This window comes from Peromyscus leucopus, chromosome 10, assembly GCF_004664715.2.
Source record: "Peromyscus leucopus breed LL Stock chromosome 10, UCI_PerLeu_2.1, whole genome shotgun sequence".
Taxonomy (NCBI): Eukaryota; Metazoa; Chordata; class Mammalia; order Rodentia; family Cricetidae; genus Peromyscus; species Peromyscus leucopus.
This window is the reverse complement of record NC_051071.1, coordinates 50935236-50956751: the sequence shown is the minus strand read 5'-3', so window position 1 is coordinate 50956751 and position 21516 is coordinate 50935236. Positions and strand designations below refer to the sequence as shown.

Here is a 21516-nt window from a genome sequence, read left to right as displayed (position 1 = left end):
AACCAAGAGCTTTGCATACAACGTTTGTCTCCATTAGAAGCCTGTCATCCTTGAATCAAATACAACTTGCTCAGGTATTATTTTTATCCCTCCCCTTAAGAATTCAACTCCATGAAAGGAAAGCAATTTCCCAGAAAATACTGCATGAATTCCTGGCTGTTTATCTCTCCACTCATCTCCTTTTCTCCCCTCTCCTCTCTCCTTTCTTCCCCCCCCTCCCCGTCCACTCCATCCACCCCCCATCCCCCACCCCCGCTTTCATTTAATAACAAATATTAGATTTTTGTAAGTACAAATTGGGAAGAAGGGACATTTTCAAAATCGTGCTGATCAAAGAACATTTGCTTATTTATATGGGAAAAGCAACCAATAGCCCCACCTTGTGTGGTGTGGAATGTGGATGCGGAAACAGTTTGTGGGAACCATTCAAAATGAATTAAAGTAGACACACCACTCAGCATATAAAAACAAGCATGGCAACCTGCAGATCACAAGGGCACCTCCAGAAAGTGGCTCAGGGTGGAAGCAAACTAAATCTAGGAACTGATAAACTCTTCTTTTAGCTCACTCTCAGTAAACATAGAGATGGTTAAATGACTGCATTTTAATCCTTAATATTTTCTTAGCGGAACACACTAATTTGTGGAGTGTATCCATTTACTGTTCTTCATGGGAAAATCCTATTCCTTAAGCCAGAGATGGCTGGAAAGGGATTCTCTAATCTTCATGTTGGGGGTGCCTGTATACATTGCAACAAAACAAAAGACTTTTTTGCAACCTGCTTTTGGGTTCTTTGTAGATCTCTTGATAGTATTCACTCTTAATAGAGGAAACACATAGAAAGTTCCACATGAGACACAACCAGCATATATTTGTTTGTTTGTTGTAGTTTTTATTTATTTTATTTTATTTTTTTATTATTATTTTTTTATGTGCATTGGTGTTCTGCGTGCATGCATGTCTGTGTGAGGGTGTCAGATCCTGTAGTTACAGACAGTTGTTAGCTGCCATGTGGGTGCTGGGAATTGAACTAATGACCTCTGGAAGAACAGTCAGTGTTCTTAACCGCTGAGGCATCTCTCCAGTACCTATTATTATTATTTTTTTTTAACCACATTGCTATTTCAACTGTATTCAAAGTGGTGCTATTGGAAAGGTTTTTCACTCTGTGGCTCAGGCAGGTGCAAAGTTTGCAAAGCAATTATATTTATTTTTTATTTTTTAAAACTTGCCCTTAGAAGTTTTTTTTTTAAATTTTTTTAAAGATTTATTTTATTTATTATGTATACAGTGTTCTGTCTGCTTGCAGGCCAGAAGAGGGCACCAAATCTCTCTATAGATGGTTGTGAGCCACCATGTGGTGCTGGGAATTGAACTCAGGACCTCTGGAAGATCAGTCAATGCTCTTAACCTCTGAGCCATCTCTCCAGCCCAAAGCAATTATATTTTACAGGCAGTGGTGTGCTGGCAAATGTTTAACAACTGGTTTGACCGAAAAACACAGATAAATAAGGAGCACAAAGCATATGGTACACAATTATAAACACACTTCTACAAAATAAACTGCGGGCTGGGGCGCTGTACAGGGAAAGAGCACTGGCTATGCAAATATGAAGACCTGAGTCTAGATCCCCAACACACACATGTAAAGCCAGGCATGGCCATGGATGTAGCCCCCACATGTGTATGTACACATGTACACACACACACAAGTACCATGTACACATGTACACATATATACACACCATGTACACATGCTCTCACATACACAAGTACCATGTACACATGTACACACACACACACACACACACACACACACACACACACACAGATTTAATCTTCATAGAATGATTGAAAGGTTTTGTCACACTCTTCTATGCACACGCAACCCCATGGCCACAACTGGTAGCACAGGTGTAGTTCTGACATGAATGCAGGTTGGCGTTTCCACTGAATAGTTTAGAATAAAGAGAAAGAATGGCCACAGGCGGAAACTTCACTTGTTGATAACATGAGCAAGTCTTTGCTAAGTCAGATCATTTTTATTTTTGAAAGATTTATTTATTTATTATGTATACAGTGTGCTGCTGCCATGTATCCCTGCAGGCCAGAAGAGGGCGCCAGATCTCATTACAGATGGTTGGCAGCCACCATGGGGTTGCTGGGAATTGAACTCAGGACCTTTGGAAGAGCAGTCAGTGCTCTTAACCTCTGAGCCATCTCTCCAGCACAACTCAGATCATTTTTAAAAATTAGAAGAAAATTTTTTCATGCAATTTTTTTTTTTACGTGCGCACGCGGGGTGGGGTGGGGTGTGTTTTCCCCATCCGATGGCAATAGATTCAATCTACTTTCAAGTTTAATTTAAAATAATGTTTTCTTCATTACATTCCTAATCACAGACAGGCAACAAAATAAAAAATCAAGTCCTAATTCACAGCATTTGTAACTTTCGTGGTGTAAATGTTTCTGGGGTGGCTGATTTGAGGCTTGTCATGTTGAGCCCCTGAACACAAAGTTTAAGACAACACAGAGCACCCCACTCTGGAAGACTGCCCCCCCAACAGGCTCGACAGACACAAAACCCCTAAGTAGAAATGTTAAAACATTTCAGAAATGATGAGGTTCTTGTCTTTATCAACTTGATTTTTAAATATAATTTATTTAACTCTGCTTTTAAATAATTCACTTGTACATGTTATTAAAATCTCAACAAGTTGTTGAAATTCCAGAACCCGACAGCCAGTCCTGGCTAGCTGTAGCACAAGCTTTCTGGGTTTTGTGCTTGAAGGGCAAAAGCACTACCTGGGCAATTTTCCCTCAGCCACAGGCCACTAACCTCCCATTAACAGTCACCTTAAGGCCCGACTCCCCCTGCTGTGAGTTAATCAGTCTCAAGAGGGTAGGATGTTCCCAGGAGAAGGTTAACAGCTGTTGAAAAGCATGTGGGGAAACCAACTCCAGGTCACGTGACCTTGAGGAAGCCCTCAGTTGCCTTTCCTGCAGACAGGAGAATGGCGAGAATGTAGTTCCTGGGCAGCCATGGGATGGGAGGTGATGAATAGTGCTCAGATGTAGCCTGTGCTCAGTACTAAACACCCGGGCCTTGAGAAGAAATGTAGGAATCCAATGCTCGTCATACATAGGTTCGTCGGGGAGCTGCTGCCTCTCCCGAAACAGAGATGTGGTTTTCAGGTATGCCTCAATGATCTATGATTCTGAGGAAAGCCTGGTACATGGAATTCTCACACCTGGCACACAGGGTCACTGATTCCATCTCTTTCTTTCCCCGGAAGTGAGCATGTATAGGTGAGTTTCAGTACAGATCCAAAGAATAACTTCCCAGATCAGTATTTTACATAGGGATCAAGGGGCTTCCATTAGATGCTGCAAGATGAGGAGACTCAGCTGCAGGCTTGGAGGGATGGCTCAGAGGCCAACAGCATGCTCTGGAATAGCCTCTTCTGACCACGTGGTGAACACACATACACCCAGGTACACAGGAATACGCATAGTTTTATTTTTTTTCAATCTTAAACACAAAAGATGATTCAGTTGCTTTCTGTGTAGACAACATAGACAACAGGACCCAAATTAGATTAAAAACAAACAAAAACAAAACAAAAAAACTAAAGAGTTTCTGAAACTTTCAAAAGTATCCTGTGCTACAGATATCATTAATGTGGGGATTGCAGACTTTTTCTAGATCCTTTCTTATTCCAATTTTTTTTTTTTTGGTAGCACAGGTTTAAGGAACAAAGAAAAACAACTCAAAAAACAAACAAACAAAAAAGTTTATTTTAACATGTGAAGTCAGGCCGTGGCTTTCTGATAGGCTTGCTATGTGACGAGATGTGTCGGGTAAACTCCCAATGGGCCCGTGGTAGGCAGTACTATTCTTTTTGCTTTAAATCAACTCAAGGTTGACTGGCGATTATAGACAAAACCCAGAGGACGAAGAGGCTGCCTCATGCACTTTAAGCAAGTTGACTCCACTTCTCTTTTCTAGAACACAGTCGAAGAATAAACAACAAAGGAAATAGCCCACCTATAATTGTTATTAACCAAACTAAAGCTCAAGGGAATGAGAGATTCTAAGTTCTCACTTGTCCTTTATTTTATATATATTTATGGATCTTATTCCGGGATGTCCAGGATTCACTGATGAGCCGGACAGTTCCAGCAAATGGTAGAAGCTTCAAGCACAAAAGGAATAAAGGAACCACTAGGACTCTACCTGACTACTTATTTGAAAAAAAAAATAAATAAAATACGTTTATTGTATGTCGGGCATCAACAACATGGAATCATATTGTTTGGAAGAAAATACAAAGGAAGAAATCATATGACTTTCAAAACTAGAAATATTAAAACATTGTTAATGGACAGAATTTACCGTATCTAGATCTAAAATGTTTCCACAACACATTATCAGAGACAATTCACTATGTGCTTACAGTGGAATTTGCAGGATTCAGCTCAGAAGCATTTAAGTGTGTAGGGACATAAAGTGCTGTTAAATTTAGCTCCAGTCCAATTTAGAGATTTCAGTCCTGTTTTAGCATCACATTTTATTAAAGAAAAAATCAAGCTGAAATTTTTTGGGGGTAGAAAACATTGTAAGTGGAAAAAAAATGTGATAAAATATAGTCAAGTTGTCCAAGTTAAAACCTTCATTATAAACACTGAACTAGATTGCCTAAATTGATTTCTTTTTTTTTTTTTTTTTGTTTTTTTTTTTCTTTAGTTTTAATTACTTTACATGTTTAATAAGATGCTGCTTTGATCTGATTAAGCTGCACAAGCTTAAATTGATTTCTTAAAAACACAGTAATAAAGCATGCTCACTCATACACGTGTAGGTGTGTGTGTGTGTGTGTGTGTGTGTGTGTGTGTATGTGTGTGTACTGTGCCATGCGTGGGCATGTAGAGGTCAGAGGGCATCCTCAGCTGTTGTCCTCATCTTCTTTGAGGCAGTGTGTCTCTATTGTTTGCTCCCAAGGTACGTACGTCATGTGAGTTGGCCCATGAACTTCTGGGGATTCCCCTCCCTCTGTCTCCCGTTTCCATCTCAGGTGCTGGGGTTACAGACACAGGCTACTGTTACTTTGCCTGGTTCCGGGGATTCAAACTCGGGTCCTCATGCTTATGTGGCAAGCACTTTATCAACTTAGCCATCTCTCCAGTCCATAGGCTTTTAGACAATTGAAATACCATAGAATTTTATAGTAAATATTTAATCTGGAGGACAGAATATCTTAGAAGCTATTGCTGCAGATTTTAATGATTGAGAAGGGTGTATAGTGAGCACCAATTCCAAATTTAATTTGAACACCAACTTGGTGATAACTAACCCAGAACAACATGGCACTGGATTCTCCTCAACAAGCAACTCAGTGTCCCATTCAGCTCCTAACATGTACACTCTCTGAGTTCATTCACAGGCCTCCTTTGTTTACCTTATATTTCCGTGGCTGCATGGTGTATGTACAAATGTGGGGTTTTGTTTATCACACCCCAGGGATAGTAAGAAATGCACACTTCAAATCGTCTCTCATCAAGATGGTCCCGCCAGAAGTGGTTGACTAAATGATAACTCCGATATTGACTGATTAAGTTATGAACTAATGAATGGCAGAAACGGCTTTTCATTTATGAAATTAAAGTCCTACTAGTCAGGAAATTCAGCTTAGGAAATAGATACTCCTTGTGGGATTCAGGGACGCAAGTCGCTTTTCTTGCCTTCAAAGAAAATGGATTAAGAATCTAGTAGAGCCACATCAGGACCCACAGGTGTGTGTCTGGAGGCTGCAATCCTGGTCCTGTGATCTGCCGGTAGATGACAGGGTCTGAGATCAGATGCAGAGGGGACTAACAGAATCCTCTGTCTGGAATATTGTCAGACCGACTGAAATACAGAGAGTGGTCCATATCCACATCGGTAGAAACCAAAGTCCGCTGCTCCAACTCTACCTGTACTAAACAGGTGTAGATTTCTTTTTCTTGGCACCCTCTAAACAACACAATTCTAACAGTTACTCACATTGCACTTACACTGTATACAAGGGATCTAGAGATGACGACTTAGTACATTGGAAGATTCTCATACATGCAATGCCATTTTATATAAAGGACTTAAACACCATTTTTTTTTTTTGGTATGCATAGGCCTTGTAACACGAATCCTGTGCACACACTAAGATGATTGCATTCAAGATATGAGACTTCCGGTTTGCTCAACCAAGTCAAGCGTCAGCCTTTACGTAGCTATTCAATCAAGGCCAAGATTGCCCTAAACATTACAATAGGTCTTTAGAGCATTGAAAAATCATTCTGTTGCATAAAATACAGATAGCTCAGCCCTGGGGAAGCTGAGGTTCGTGAGAGGAAGTTATCCTCCCCAGCAGAGGCCCCCGCTGGGGTGTGGTGAAGGCCAATCTCAGTCTCAGAGCAGTTTTCCCTGTGCATATCTTCAGTCTGTGTCGCCAACACCCAAACCCAGCCCCCCCCCCCACTTGGTTGTGTGAACCAGAAGTCTCAAATCTTTATTATTCTCACTTGTTTCAGAATTCAGATCTAAGTGTGGGATGAGGCTCACCTGCAAGTCATTCTGACGAAAACGAACCGTCAACCAAATGATTATAAAAACCTTTATTTCCTGTATAAAATGTATTATTGTATTTTTACGCCCATAATTTCCCATTTGACACCTTTTCATACCAAAGTCTGGATGTTTTCAAGAACATACTGAGGCATCTTATTAAATGTGGATGTGTCAGGTTTAGAAGTGGCATCAAATTCTGCTTTTCAACAAACTCTCAAGAGAACCCCCCAGTACAAACCAGAAGAGACTTAGAATACAGTGGTTCTCAACATTCCTAATGCTGCGAACCTTTACGCTGTGGTGACTCCCAACCATAAAATTATTTTCATTGCTACTTCATAACTGTAATTTTGTTACTGTTATGAACTGTAATGTAAATATCTGGTATGCAGGATGGTCTTAGGGGTAGTGACCCTAGAGGGGTAGTGACCCACAGGTTGAGAACCACTGGCTTAGACAATGTTTTAGCGCTAAGTATTTGCTTAGTGCTCTGGTCACAAGGAACTAACTGTCCACAGTCAAAATACTTTCTCCATATGAACAAGCACAAAACAAATGCAATTAAAAGTTCACAGTTCATTTTCAAGAATGTTTTTTTTTAACCTTTATGTTACATTCCAGCAAGACTAATGGTTATTATTAATGTACTTTCTAGGGCTGGAAAGATGGCTCAGAGGTTAAGAGCACTGCTTGCTCTTCCAAAGGTCCTGAGTTCAGTTCCCAGCAACCACATGGTGGCTCACAACCATCTGTAATGAGATCTGGTGCCGGTGGGGATATGTGCAGACAGAACATTGTATACATAATAAGTCTTTAAAAAAAATAAAGTACTTTCTAAATGTACAAAATATTTTCTGGCCATTGTTTCTATTTTACAACTGAACAGAATAGTATTTTTCAAACCGAGGCTGGGGAGCCTGTGTGTATTTTACTTACAACTTTAGTGAGTAACAATTCAGCATTAAAAAAAAAGAGCCAACGAGGATCTATGGGAAGGCCGCTGCCTGTGCTGCACTACGCTGTGGGGATGGTGCAGTCTTGCTCAGCTCAGGACAAGGTAGGCTAGTGTGGCAAGCCATACTTCCTATGGACGCCCCATTGGCTTCCATTCTGTGTACTCTTCTCACACAGTCACGCGATGTTTTGTCCACCGAGGGGTGGGGTCTTTGTCTCCGTCCACAGACCATGTCTAGGTGACGCTCTTGCTGACTGGGTGGCTCCGAAGCAGGAGAGACTTCCACCCATCTCGGTTCTGGAGGTTGGAAGAAGGGGACGGGGATGCCGCAAGAGCCCAGTTCTGGTCAAGGGACATTTCCCAGATGGACACAGATGGCTGTGTCCTCATAAGGGTGCCGGGAGAGGAAAAGGGAGTAGGAAAGTGTAGCTAGAGTTTCTGCCTTGCCACAGTCAGGACAATCTTGTCACCGCCAGTCCACAGCCGCTCAGACCAACAAGTAAACACAGAGACTTATATTGCATACAAACTGTATGGCTGTGGCAGGCTTCTTGATAACTGTTTTTATATCTTAAATTAATCCATTTCCATAAATCTATACCTTGCCACGTGGCTGGTGGCTTACCGGCATCTTTTCATGCTGCTGGTCATGGTGGCAGCGGCTGGCAGTGTCTCTCTGTCTCAGCCCTCCGCTTCCCAGATTCTCCTCTCTCCTTGTCCCACCTACTTCCTGCCTGGCCACTGGCCAATCAGTGTTTTATTTGTTGACCAATCAGAGCAATTTGCCATACAGACCATCCCACAGCAGGAAAGCCTGCCAACGCTCACTCTGCAACCCTTGTTAGTGAGGGCACTGAGCGCATCTGAGAGGGTCCCACACTCATGACCTAACCACCACTCAGAGGCCCTACTTCCAAGTACCTAATCACAGAGTTAGGAGTTCAGGCAATCTGGAAGGGAGGCCAACTGTTCAGTCCACAGCACTGGCAAATGAGACAGGAAGGTGCTTTCTGAAGTCGGGTCACAAAAACGCCTCGTGTTTCTACCTTCCTTCCTAGAAACTAAGGCGTGCCTGGAAAACACGTGACCCACAGTCCTCACTGACTCCACTGACGGCTAGCACAGGGCACCACACAAAGTCCTCTGCTTCCTTCGTAGGGCTCATCAGCCCGACCTGGTTGTAGATACTTGAGCATTTTTTTTTTTCCTAAAGCAAACGATTTTTAAAGTGGTTTATTTTAGAACTGAACTCGGAGCATGTGGAAGCATGTGGTGTACGTGTGCTGTGCACGCATAAGCCATAGCACGCATGTGGAGATCTGAGAACAACTGGAGGGAGTCAGTCTCTCTCTCTCTCCACCATGTGGGTTCGAGGTGCTGAAGTCAGACTATCAGGTGCGCCGGCAGGTACCTGAATCCTGAGTCATCCTGCCAGTCACATGGGCACAATCCTGCACAATCGATAGAATGTGCAATTCAAAAGAATATGACATGGGTGTGTACCTCCGGTGTTGATATGAATGTGTTTTCTAACTGTGGGGGGGGTGTCTCAGAGTCATAGGGAGGACCACGGGGTGAGATGATTCAAAAGCCCCTCCATCTATGGCCAATAGACAGAGTCGTGAAACAAAATTAGATATCTTGAGTCATAACTTGGTGTGTTTTCCCTCTAAAGCTAGGCTGAAATTGAACTGCCACCGTGATGATATGAGGGGCAGGACCTGGATTGTGGGTGAGACGGGTGCTGTTAAGAAAGTTCAGTCCTCGTCCTGCTCTCTCTTGCCGCTTCGCCTGTTTGCCACGGCACGTTCTACCCAGAAGCCCTGCTAGATGCCACTCTCTTGCTCTTGGACTTCCCCTTTTTAAGGACAGTGTCTTAGTAACGTTCTGTTCATGATAAGTTACCCAATCTGTGGTATCGGCTATAGCAGCACAAAATAGATGAAGCCTGGAAACCGAAGCGGAGAGTGAGGTTGATATCGCAAACCTGTGAAGGTGCAAATCCAAAAGAAGCTTTGGAACGGGGTGATGAGGAGAGAGAGGCTGGAAGGAGTTAGGGGAGCCGGCCTGGAAAGCCTAGGTTGCTGTAAATGGAGTGTGAATGAAGGGAGATGCTGGCGAGGGCTTGGGAGTGGAGAGCAGCAGAGAAGCCCCGAGACCGTTTAGAAGGGGCTTAAGTGACTGTGATTAGAATGCTGGCAGAAATGTGAATGGAAAGGGCCACTCCGATGAGACCTCGGATGCAAATAAGGAAGGCCCTGGAAACTGGAGCATCCTTGTTATTCTGTGGCAAAGAATCGGGCTGAATTGTGTCATGCTCCAGGGCTCTGCGGAAGTGGAACTCAGCGTGATGATGGCACATGCCAGCAGGGAAGCATTCAAGGTTCTGCATGGCTCCTTTCAACTGCACACAGTCAAATGTGAGAGGGAAGTGTTTCGAGATGGAATTGATCATCAGAAGGGAACCAGAACGTTAAGATTTAAGGGGTTATCGGGCTGGCCCTGTGGAGAAAATGAAAATACTTGTTCAGGAGAGGAGAACCAAGGATGTGGCCTTGCCACCATTTGAGAAAGAAATTACTGTTGGCAGAAAAAAAAAAAGCCAGAGGCTATTCCTCCAGAGCTGCATGAATGACCCTGAAGGGACATCAGAAGTGTCTGCACTCCCCTGCTCATCACAGGCCTAGAGGGAGGAAAACATGAAGAAAGGCCTTACACACGCTGGGCATGAGACCTCAAGTGTCTGCTCTCTGCATTCAGTTGCTCAGCCGTGGCTCAAGTCAGCCCGCCTGAAGCCTCCCACTCTGCTCTGGAGGGCTCAGGGCTGTGAACTCTGGTGGCATCCACAGGGAGCACAGAATGCAATGCTTTCCGAGCATGGCTTCCCTCGTCTTGTTTTTCAGAGGGTGCACTGAACAGCCTGAGGTCCCTGGCAGAAACTTGTTACAGTCGTGGAGCTTCCCCCCCGGGGTGCGGTTGGCCCAGGCACAGAGCTTTGGAGCTACCAGAATACAACAGCTGTAGGCAGGAACCCCCAAGCCATAAAATGCACTGTGTGGGCGGAGCCCAGAAAAGCCATGGGGGTGGAGCTGCAGGGTTTGGGGAGGGGCAACCTCTGCCCTCTGTATCTGGCGGGTGAGACAGGGAGTTAAAGGTTATTCTCAAACTTTAAAATTCAGTATTGTTTCCTGTTCCTCTCTCCTACTATGCTGATCCAGTGAAGACTTACTGAGATGGAATGAGAATATTTTGCACAAGAGAAGAATATGCATTTTAGGGTCAGAGGCAGGATCCCATGGCCTGAATCTGTATCTCCTTTAAGAGTCATATTGAAACTTTTTTTTTTTTTTTTTCCCCGAGACAGGGTTTCTCTGTGCAGTTTTGGTGCCTATCCTGGATCTCTCTCTGTAGCCCAGGCTGGCCTCGAACTCATAGAGATCTGCCTGGCTCTGCCTCCCAAATGCTGGGATTAAAGGTGTGCGCCACCACCACCTGGTGTCATATTGAAACTTAACCGTCGTTCTACCAGTTCTGAGTTGCAACATTAAAGATGTGGTTGAGTACTCTGTCCCTGTGAGCTGGACTTCAATGTTAAAAATCACTCTGCACATCTCCACATCTTCCCTGCCTTCCTGCCTTCTGTCAAGAGATGGGGAGGAAAGACCCCTTCCCATAGATGGCAGATATAAGCTTCTTCCTATTAGACTTCCCGAATTCCGAAACTGGGAGTCAGTAAGTTTTAATTCATTCTAAGTAATTGTCTCAGGTGTTCTCTTATAGCCCAGAACAAACAGAAACATTTAGTAGGATGTGTTGACTCCTGTCTGCTCGGACACCATTATTTATTTGATTAGTACGTTCTCAGCTCTGAAGGGACCTTCATCTCCCTAGTCTTCCTTGTTGGTAGACGTGTGGGCCAAGACCACATTTTCTGTGAGAATCTATCCTTCTGTTGTCTCCATTCTTTTCTGGTCTTACCACTACAACAAAGCTGCAGAAGTTAAGCTGTGCTCTCTGGATCTAAATTTAACAACCTGTTCTTAATTCTCTCTGAAATATTATGAATATTTGTGACCCCTTCATGCATATACTGTAACAATAACCCCCAGTGTGGCTGTACTTAGCGATGTACTACTAACTGAGGTAACTAAGGTTAAAGGAGGTTGTAAGGATGAGACCCTGACCTAATAGGATTAGTGTCTTATAAACCCAGAACGCCTGTACCAATGAAAGGCCATACGAAGACATAGCAAGGATTGGCCATCTGGAGGCTAGGGAGAAAAGGCTTCCTCTGAGACTAAAACCTCCTGGAACTGTGATCTTGGGCTTCCCAGCTTCTGGAAATGTAAGAAAATAACTTCCTGTACTTCAAGTCATGTGATTTGCGGTATTTGGTTACAGCAAGCAGCCCAGGCAGACTCCCTGACATCTTTTAGCAACTGAGAGAAGCTAAGCTATTATAGAATATTATTTTAAGGTGTGTTACTTTTGCCCATGTTGTATTTGTTTAACTCTGTGAAGCTGTGTTACTGTGCTTGTCTCAAACACCTGATGGTCTAATAACAAGCTGAACTGCCAATAGCAAGGCAGGAGGAAGGATAGGTGGGGCTGGCAGGCAGACAGAATAAACAGAAGGAGGAATCTGGGAGGAGAGATCTAGGAACCAGAGAAGGAGGACATCAGGGGCCAGCCACCCAGATACACCACAAGCCATGGAGTTAAGAGTAAGATTTACAGAAGAGAATGAGAAAAGCCCAGAGACAAAAGGTAGGTAGGCTAATTTAAGTTAAGGAAAGCTGTCAAGAAACAAGCCAAGCTAAGGCCAGGCATTGATAAGTAGGAATAAGCCTCTGTGTGTGATTTATTTGGGAGCTGGGTGGCAGGCTCCCCCAAAAGAGCCAAACCAAACAGCAACACTAAGGAGAGGTAGATTTGAATTTCTGCTCAGTTCTGAAATCAGGTATTAGCACCAACATGGAAGCTGCAAACCAGAGGAGTTTGATCTGGAAGTGTCTCTGTGTAGTCACTACTAGTACTCTGTGCTCATCAGCTTCTCCAAGACCATAGCAGAGCACCCAATGGGGGTGTCCTAGGGAAGGCTGCGCACACTGCTCCCCAGCATGTATGCTTTCACTTCCTCATCTAACTCTGCTTCCTCTTCTAAATAAAACTTTGGCTGCCTGACCTGCTGCATGTGTCTATCAGTACTGTTACTAATGAGACCAAGGGCCCCAGTAGAAAGGGGTCTGACTGTTCTGGTGGAAGATCCGTCTCAACTCCCCTCCCCCATCTTTTTCCCCAAACCCACCCCTTCAAAGCCTGCCAAACACAGCTCCACCCCCAGAGAGGCTCAAGACCACTCCCACAGGGTATATAAGATGCATCCCAGGAAATAGACATGTGATTCTTCCGGTCTCTGGTCCCTGTCTCCTCTCTGAGGGGCCGGAGAACTGCCCAGGAACGCTTTACCCATTGAACCAGGGCTTTTCTAATTCAGTCTGTTTGGATTGCTACATCAGTGGAGAGGCCTATCAGGGTGCAAAAAACTTATCACTGACTCCTTAGTCAACTTCTTCTTTGATAAGAGAAGACTTGAATTTTAGTGTCTTAATGACAGGAAAACATTAGTGACATTCAATGCGATGTCCTAATCAAACTATAATGCCTGGGTTCACCTATCACTACATAGAATTCTCTTCCTCAGAATGCCAATTGCACCCTACTGAGAAAACGGAAGAAAAAAGTGTCTGAATAGGAGATAACAAACATAGTATTCACATTATTTATGCCCACAAGTGAATTATTGCTTTCTGACAATAATTCTTAAAGTAACACTGGAAGCCTGAAAGTTACCACTAATTAAAACAAATAGGTAAATATTCTTGGACCCTGTGTGGATGTATGTTGATAAATACCATCCTTATTTACTTATTTATTTTTCTTATTTTCATGTGTATTGTAGAACACAAAGTAAATGCAATGGATTGAACATGTTAATCGATGTTTGCCTTCTCCTAAATCTTAGTTAAATTAGTATATGAGATGTGTGTGATTGTGATTGTGTGTGTGTGTGTGTGTGTGTGTGTGTTTGAGTGTGTGCATGTATGTGTATATACGCATACATTCTGTTGGCCATTTTTTCCCCCTTTTTTCAATAAATAGCTCAGGGAGATCATTTAAAAGAAGGAAAGACCCCTTTTCACTCCTGGTTTCAGAGATTTCCGGTCAGGGCTGCTTGGCCTGCACTTGTAATGAGGTAGATACCCTAGAGGACCAAACTGCTCCCAAGATGGCAGACAAGCAAAAGAACTAAGAAGGGGTGGGGACAGGCAGGTTTCCAGGATGTGACAGTGACTTCCTTCCTTCTACTGTGCCCCTAATTTTCTAGTTTTCTACTCCCACCTCAAATACTGCCATATAATGAATCCATCACAGCATCCATTCCTTAGGTCCCCTCAGGATGAGACATGGTTTTATGACCTGATCCAGCAGCTGGGGTCAGACTTCAGGGGGGCTACTTCATATCTAAGCAATGACTCTGCCTCTTCCTGGCTTTCTCTCTCTCTCTTCCTCGCTCCCAACAGAACTGGGGGAGATGATAACAGTCTATTTGGAAAACAGAAGGCAGGTAGGTAAGAGGCCCCTCACTCGGTAGACCTTCGAAGACTGAGCTAGATCTAGGGCGGGGTGCCAAAGAGATCCTCAGAGGCTGTGCCATCAGTGCGAGCCTGGGGTGGGGAGATCCTCAAAGGCTGTGCAATCAGTGCGAGCCTCGGATGGGGGCGGAGCCCGAACGCAGAGGGTTGAACTGTGTTCGAGAGCAGTAGACACACTTCTGCTTCCCTTCCTGTAAGCCATTGGCAACTACACTTCCTCCGCCCCAGCAGAGGTCTGGAAGTTTATCTTGTAGTCAGAGCTAATCCAGAAGGCCTCTGAGGTGGGGGCTCTATCAGCAGTATCGAAGGTCAGATACCGTTGTCTGTTACTACGACAAAACACCTGGGAGAAACTTGAATGATTGATTTTTTTGGGGTGGGGATTGAGGATTGGACCTTGGGCCTAGTGCATGCCAGGTTATCAGTCACTGTTGGACTTTATCCCCAGACTCCCTTTCACTTCAATTATTATTATTATTTCCTTAAAGATAGGTTGTCACTAGGATGCCCAAGGTTGTCCTTGAACTCACTAAGCTGGACTAGCCTTGATCGTGCGGTTCTGCCGCCTCAGCGCTGGGAGGGAAACAATCTTAAGGTTTACTCTGGCTCTTGGTTTAAGCCCAGAGCTGGCTGGTTCCATTGCTTTGGGCTTAAGATGAGGCAGACATCTACCAGCACCAGGGACCTGTGATGGAAATGGCTGCTTATCTCATGGCAGCCAGAAAGTCAAGACAGAGATGGAGAGAATGAGTTTGGGGACACGACACAGTTTCTGAAGGTATAACCCCCTGAACTGTATCTTCTAATCGTCTCCACACTCCCTAGTCGTCCACTCAGAATCAAGCCCCTCAAGGGATCCATCTACTGTGGAAGTGAGTGCCTTCATCAGCCTATCTCCTCTCAATAGCGCCACCAGCTGGAGACTTTAACAGAAAAGCTTTTGGGATATTTTTTACAGCCAACCCTTAACAGGTAGACTAAGCCAACATGCAGCCCACAGCCCACAGCGATTCCTCTCAACACCCTCCCCTCCCCCCCAGTCAGGCCTTCATCCTCCATCCCAAAGTGTGGAAGAACTTTCTGAGGGGGATCTGACTGTCCCAGGAAGAGAGCTCTAAAAATGCTGAATCCTTTATGTGCCCGACAACTAGCTCAGCCAGGTTATTACAGCCAAAGTCACCCTGGGTTAGCATGATGATGCCCCAAGCAGACAACATTCTCATAGTTCCTAAAACATTCAAATCTTGTAGCCCCTGCTCACGGTCACTCTTTAAGTTAAGTGGAAAGGCAGGATGCAGTTACCTTCAGATGCCTGGGTTCTTTTTTTAATTAAAATTGTTTTTAAGGGATTTATTTTTTATTTAGTGTGAATGGGTGTTTGGCATACATGTATGTCTGTGTACCATGCACGTGCCCATTCGTGCAAATCCAGAAGAAGTCATGGGATCCCCTGGAGCTGGAGTTACAGATGATTGTGAGACACAATGGGGGTGCCGGGAATCGAGCCCAGGTCCTCTGGAAGAGCCACACGAGCTCTTAACCAATGCGTCATCTCTCCAGCTCCCGGGATCTTAATTTTTACTGCCATATACTTTTTCTTAGGAAGATAGCAGCAGATGTACAAAAAAGGGAGGGAGAAGCCAAGCAAGAGGAAGTTGGGATGTTATAGTGTGAAGGTCCCTTTGAAAACTCCCACTGAAATGTAATTCCCACTGTAAAGGGAAGAAGAAGAAGAAGAAAAGAAGAAGAAGGAGGAGGAGGAGGAGGAGGAGGAGGAGGAGGAGAAGAAGAAGAAGAAGAAGAGCTGTTAGGAGGCGCTGTCCTTTTGAATGGCTAACGATGAGAGTGGGTTCCTTAGGAGAGTTGACTGGCTGCAAAAGCAGTCTGTCTGTCTGATTTTCCTGTCTTGTCTGTGTTTGCTCATCCCCCTGTGTGGTTTGATACAGCACAAAGACCCTTATCCATGTTCTTGGACTTCCCAGCCTCCAGAGTCATGAGGCAAACACACTTCTGGTGTTCACCTCTGTCCCAGCCAGGTGTTCTGTTACAGCTGCAGACGATGTTCTAAGACACACGGGGTTCGGTGATGGGAACTGTGACGCAGGGAAACCGGTGTCAGAAGAGCTCGGGGACAAGTAGGGCAGACCCACAGAGCAGACAGGGAGCAAAGGGACTCTGGACAGCTTGAAACACTACTTAGACAAGAGACAAATAAGTATCCCAGCATTCAATGAAAACGACCCATGTTTTAAAAGATGCCCAAGAAAATAGACAAAAACCATACAAGTAAAAATCAAAACATGACTCCAGGCTGTGATGGGAAGCCAAGAAGAAAAATAATAGTTTAGGGTATGCCCCCATCTCACAATATTGCCTACAGACCCGTGATGCCGATAGTATAAACTGAAACCAAGTTGTACCTGCAAGGTGTGGGTGAGAGCAGATTTCACATGGCATGGACAGAGAACAGGACATCCTTACCTTCCACAGGGACAGTGAGGGGACACTGCCCCCCAAACCAACAACCAGCAGGCAGAAGTACATACTGCACAGCAAAGTACTCCATCTAAGTGCCAGGCAAGGAGTTTGGAGAAGGGAATAGGCATCAGGAGAGCTGGAGGCTTTCTTAAGAAGCACTGTAGGCCAGTGAGACGGCTCAGAAGGTCAAGGTCCTTGCCTCCAAGCTTGATGCCCCGAGTTCAATTAGGTCCAACACACAGTGGGAAGAGCCTCAAGTTGATGGGCACAGGTACATCAGAGCACACTCGTGCACACACAAATACAATACACAATACACACACAATACATAAATGTAGTGCATATTAAAAAAAAAAGCCCTGTACAACCTAGAGACTCTTCTTACTCCATGATATAGAGTGTACAGCTATAGAATACACAGTATATGCTCTAGTATGTAACTGGTCAAACTTATTAGAAGTGATTTCAAGTGTAATGGTATAGAGATGGGCCAAAAATGAAGGCCTTGGGGACCGGGGAGATAGCTCAGTTGGTAAGAGGCTTGCTTTACAAGCAAAAGAACCTGAGTTTGGGCCAGGCAGCGGTGGCCCACGCCTTTAATCCCGGCACTCGGGAGGCAGAGGTAGGCGGATCTCTGTGAGTTCGAGGCCAGCTTGGTCTACAGAGCGAGATCCAGGACAGGCACCCAAACTACAGAGAAACCCTGTCTCGAAACCAAAACAAAACAGAACAAAACAAAACAACAACAAATCCATGAGTGGTGCACATTTGCAGTGCTAGCTCCAGGGAGGCTGAGACAGCAGACCCCTGGTGCTCTTTGGTCAGCCCGTCCAGCCTACTCGGTGAATCTCAGTCCAATGAGAGACCTTGCCTCAACAGCAGCAGCAGCAGCAGCAGCAACAAAAAGTACACGGTGCCTGAGGATGACATAGAGGGTGTCCTCTGGCTTCCACATACACATGCCCATACATTTGTACCACACACGCATGCACACTTAAGAACACATACAAAAGTAGGTCTCATTGAAGTAGAATCTGTGATTTCAATAAATAATTTCTGGGACATTCCGTTTCCCTTTTCGTAAGTTAATCAACTTGAACTAGGTAATTCCTCATGCCCCTTGACCTTCACCTATCTGTTTCTAGTATTTGTTTACATGCCCGGCCTTTTGAACACGGACACATAGAAATCTGATAACGGAAGCGAATTCCTTAATTCCTCGGACAGTTGGAACTGAGTGTCCGTTAAAGACACAAGCCAAATCTAGCACCTGCTGATTTGTGGAGGAACCACACATGCGTAAGAGGCTATGTTTCTGGCCGCCTCTGTCCACACAGGAGGAGATGCGGGAGGAGGCCAAAGTTCCCTGCTGCCTAGACTCTGGCCTGTGACGTAAGCAGTGCTGACCTGAAAGTTAATAATTACCCATCTCCCGAGCTAAGCTCTGCTGGAGAACCTGGTAGGGAGATGAAGAAAAGGAAGTGCCACAGATGCTGCTGGCGTGTGTGTGTGTGTGTGTGTGTGTGTGTGTGTGTGTGTGTGTGTGTGTGTGTGTGTGTTCTCGGCTGTGACTCTGGGTAACACAAGCAAGCCAGAGCCCCACAGTTCTAGGACACACCAAGGAGGAACTCGAACTGTCCTTATTAACTCCAGCGCTGGAGTGGGGTGGGCAGGGGTCAGGCAGGAGCTCTGAATTAAAGGATGAAAACGGGGCTTTTCCCAGTTCGGACCATTATTTCCAACTTTGTGATGAGGGCGGGTCAGTTAACCAGTCTCTGCCTAGTGCTCCTTATCCACCAACTGAAGATAATCCACTCCATATGTTTATGAGAATAACGTGTTCATTTCTGCGGAGCGCTGAGACGGGAGCTTTGCTATCAGCTTCCTCAAGACAGAAGCACAGCACCCAGTCTGATTCCCGGGGGGAGGGGGGTTGAGTTGCTTCGCGGCATGCCCTTCCTCTTTGCTGTCTCTCCTTTTGCAAATTACGTAACTCAGTGTTAAGAATCGTCGGACAAGGACAAGGAGATAATTCCCAGGGCAGATTCTGTCCAGTCCATCTCCAAAAGGTCAAGGGACACATTGTGCTGAATATCATGATCCCATTGGGTGTGATTTCAAGCTGTGTTTGTTTGTGCTGACGTTTTGGATCTGATGCTCATGCTCTTCCTTGCATGCCAGCTTGAATTGGCACTCTGGACTTAGTGGAAAAATCATGCTGGTACCAAGTCGATGAGTCCAGCCGGTGACTTAGAGACACGCTCTCATTCACAGGGCTTTGACAATGTCTGGCACCCAGAGAAGGTGCCAATAAATGTTCAAATGCAAAGGCAAAGGAAATTAGTGTCGCTTCTACAAATTCTATCACCTTGTCTCACGCTGGCTCCCATCATCCAAGAATGCAGCTGCTTTCTCACATGCCTTTATACGAAATGGTTTAGAGTCAAACCACCACATCACATGTGTAATCTACATTTGAAAAATAATAAAACAACAAGGACTGCTGTCTTGGGAATTCAGTATTCTGAAGTGGTGAGCTCTTTCCCCCCAAAACTGTCTCAAAATCTGGCACAGAGACATAACAATGACATCAAACAAACATTTCTGATCTCCGACCAAAATATATGTAGGAATCTAGCGCAGAATAGGCTTTCTAATAGAGGGGTTTTATTTATTTCATTATGATTCGAACATGTGTGTAGCATGAATCTTAAAAGTTCTTATTAATAAAATCAAGCCTGAGCCAGGTATTGGGGTGAACTGGAAGATCAGAGAACCAGAACAAGCTACAGCTAACCTCACCTGGCCAACTTCTCAGCTGGTCTTGTTTCCTCAGACTGGAAGCTTCTGTGTCCTCATCCCAAATGGCTCTCAGCTGAACTGCTGCTCAAAAGCCTGATGTTTAACCAGCTAAAAGCTTAACCAGCCAAAGGCTTCTAGTTTCTGGTCCTCATGCCTTATATACCTTTCTGCTTTCTACCATCACTCCCTGGGATTAAAGGCTTGCTTTCTGGGATTAAAGGTGTGATGAGTCACCATGCCTGTCTGTATCCTTGAACTCATGGATTTCTGCCTCTGGAATGCTAGGATTAAAGGCAAGTGCTACCACTGCCTATCCTTTATTTTTAATATTGTGGCTGCTCTGTCTCTGACCCCAGATAAGTTTATTAGCATGCACAATATTTGGGGGAATACAATACCACACATATGCCTAAAATAATCTCTTAACAAACTTTATATGCTCAACACAGTATTGTCAGTGTAGACACAATGCATTTACTTATCTTTAAAAAAAGGATTTCATTTTTGTGTACATGCATGTCTGTATGCCTGTGTATATGTTTGTACATGCATGAGTGCAGTACCTATAGAGGTCAGAAGAAGGTGTTAGATCCTACCGGGGAGGTGTCAGCTGCCAGACATGGGTGCTGGGAACCGAACTCAGGTCTGAAGAGCAGTATGTGTTCTTAATGGCTAAGCCATCTCTCCAGCTCTGCATTTACTCGTTTTGCATAACTAAGAACTACTTGGTTCTCACATTCTTTCTATATCTGTGACTTTGAGGATTCTGCTATCTCTTGTAAGAGGAAACAAGTTAACACTTGATATTCCTTATTTTACTTCGTACATCTTCTGTGTCCATCCACGCCATCACAAGCGGCAGGACCCTCTTCTCTCTCAGGCGGCACACACTGTCATCCTTATCTGTTCTCCACTGATGAGCACTGAGGTTGTTCCCTCACCTCTGCGACTGTGAGTGCACGGAACACGGGAGTGCAGGTGTGCCACCCAGATCTAGATCCCAGGTCTGTTGGATATATCCTTCGAAGGCATTCTTGGGTCATATAGTGGTTCTGTGTTTAATTCTTTGTGACACCTCTACACTGTTCATCACCAGCAGCTACTCAAGAGCTCCGATTTCCACGCTAGTTACTTTGTGTAGCTGTGACCAAAATTCCTACTTAAAAGAGAATGTGCTAGTTTTTGCCCTCCTCCCTGTGATATAATACTCGATTAAAGCAACTTTGGGGGGCAGTGATTGATTTGGGTTAAACAGTTTGAATGGTTATAGACCATCACTGTGAAGAAGACATGACTTTGGAGCTGAAGTGGCAAACTGTTTCCAGGCTCCTTGTTACATGGTGCTGACCAAGGCACAGTGCTTGGGTGGAGGTGTGACTGGTGTAGAGCTTTCAAACCCTGCCTCTAGAGTCCTGTATTTGTGAGCTAGACCCCATGTCCAAATGGTTTAAAGCCTCTAAGATGGCATCACCAGCTGGAAAGCAGGTATCCAAACAGTTGAGCCTGTGGAGGACATTTTGCACTCAAATGCTAACAGAGAGCGAAGGTTTATTTCGGCTCCCAGTTTCAAAGGTGTCAGCTTGCCATGGACTGGAGGGCGTGGCAGAGAAGAGCTGCTTGTATTGTGGTAGCCAGGAAGCCGAGAGGGGATGAGGGCAAGATATAGCCCCAAATGACATCATCCCCAGTGGTGTAGTTCCTCCAAAAAAGTTTCAGAACCTCCGCAAATAGTGCCAATAGCATTCAAGATAAGAGCCCGTGGGAGATATTTCACATTCAAGCAATGACATCCCACGTCCTCATCAACACTTATTATTGCTTGTATTTTTGATATCCACCATCTGTGGTGGCTGAAAGAAAATGGCCCCAGAGAGAGTGGCACTATTAGGAGGTGTAGCCTTGTTGGAGTAGGTGTGGCCTTGTTGGAGGAAGTGTGTCACTGTGGGGGTGGGTTTTGAAGTCTATTTTTCTCAAGCTTCACTCAGTGTGTCAGTCGACTTCCTATTGCCTGCAAGATTAGT

General features: G+C 44.7%; 1 protein-coding gene across 1 annotated transcript in view; it reads right to left on the bottom strand.

Moving 5' to 3' along the window:
* C10H4orf19 (chromosome 10 C4orf19 homolog) overlaps positions 1-21516 on the bottom strand; it is an 80227-nt gene that overhangs the window by 28822 nt on the left and 29889 nt on the right.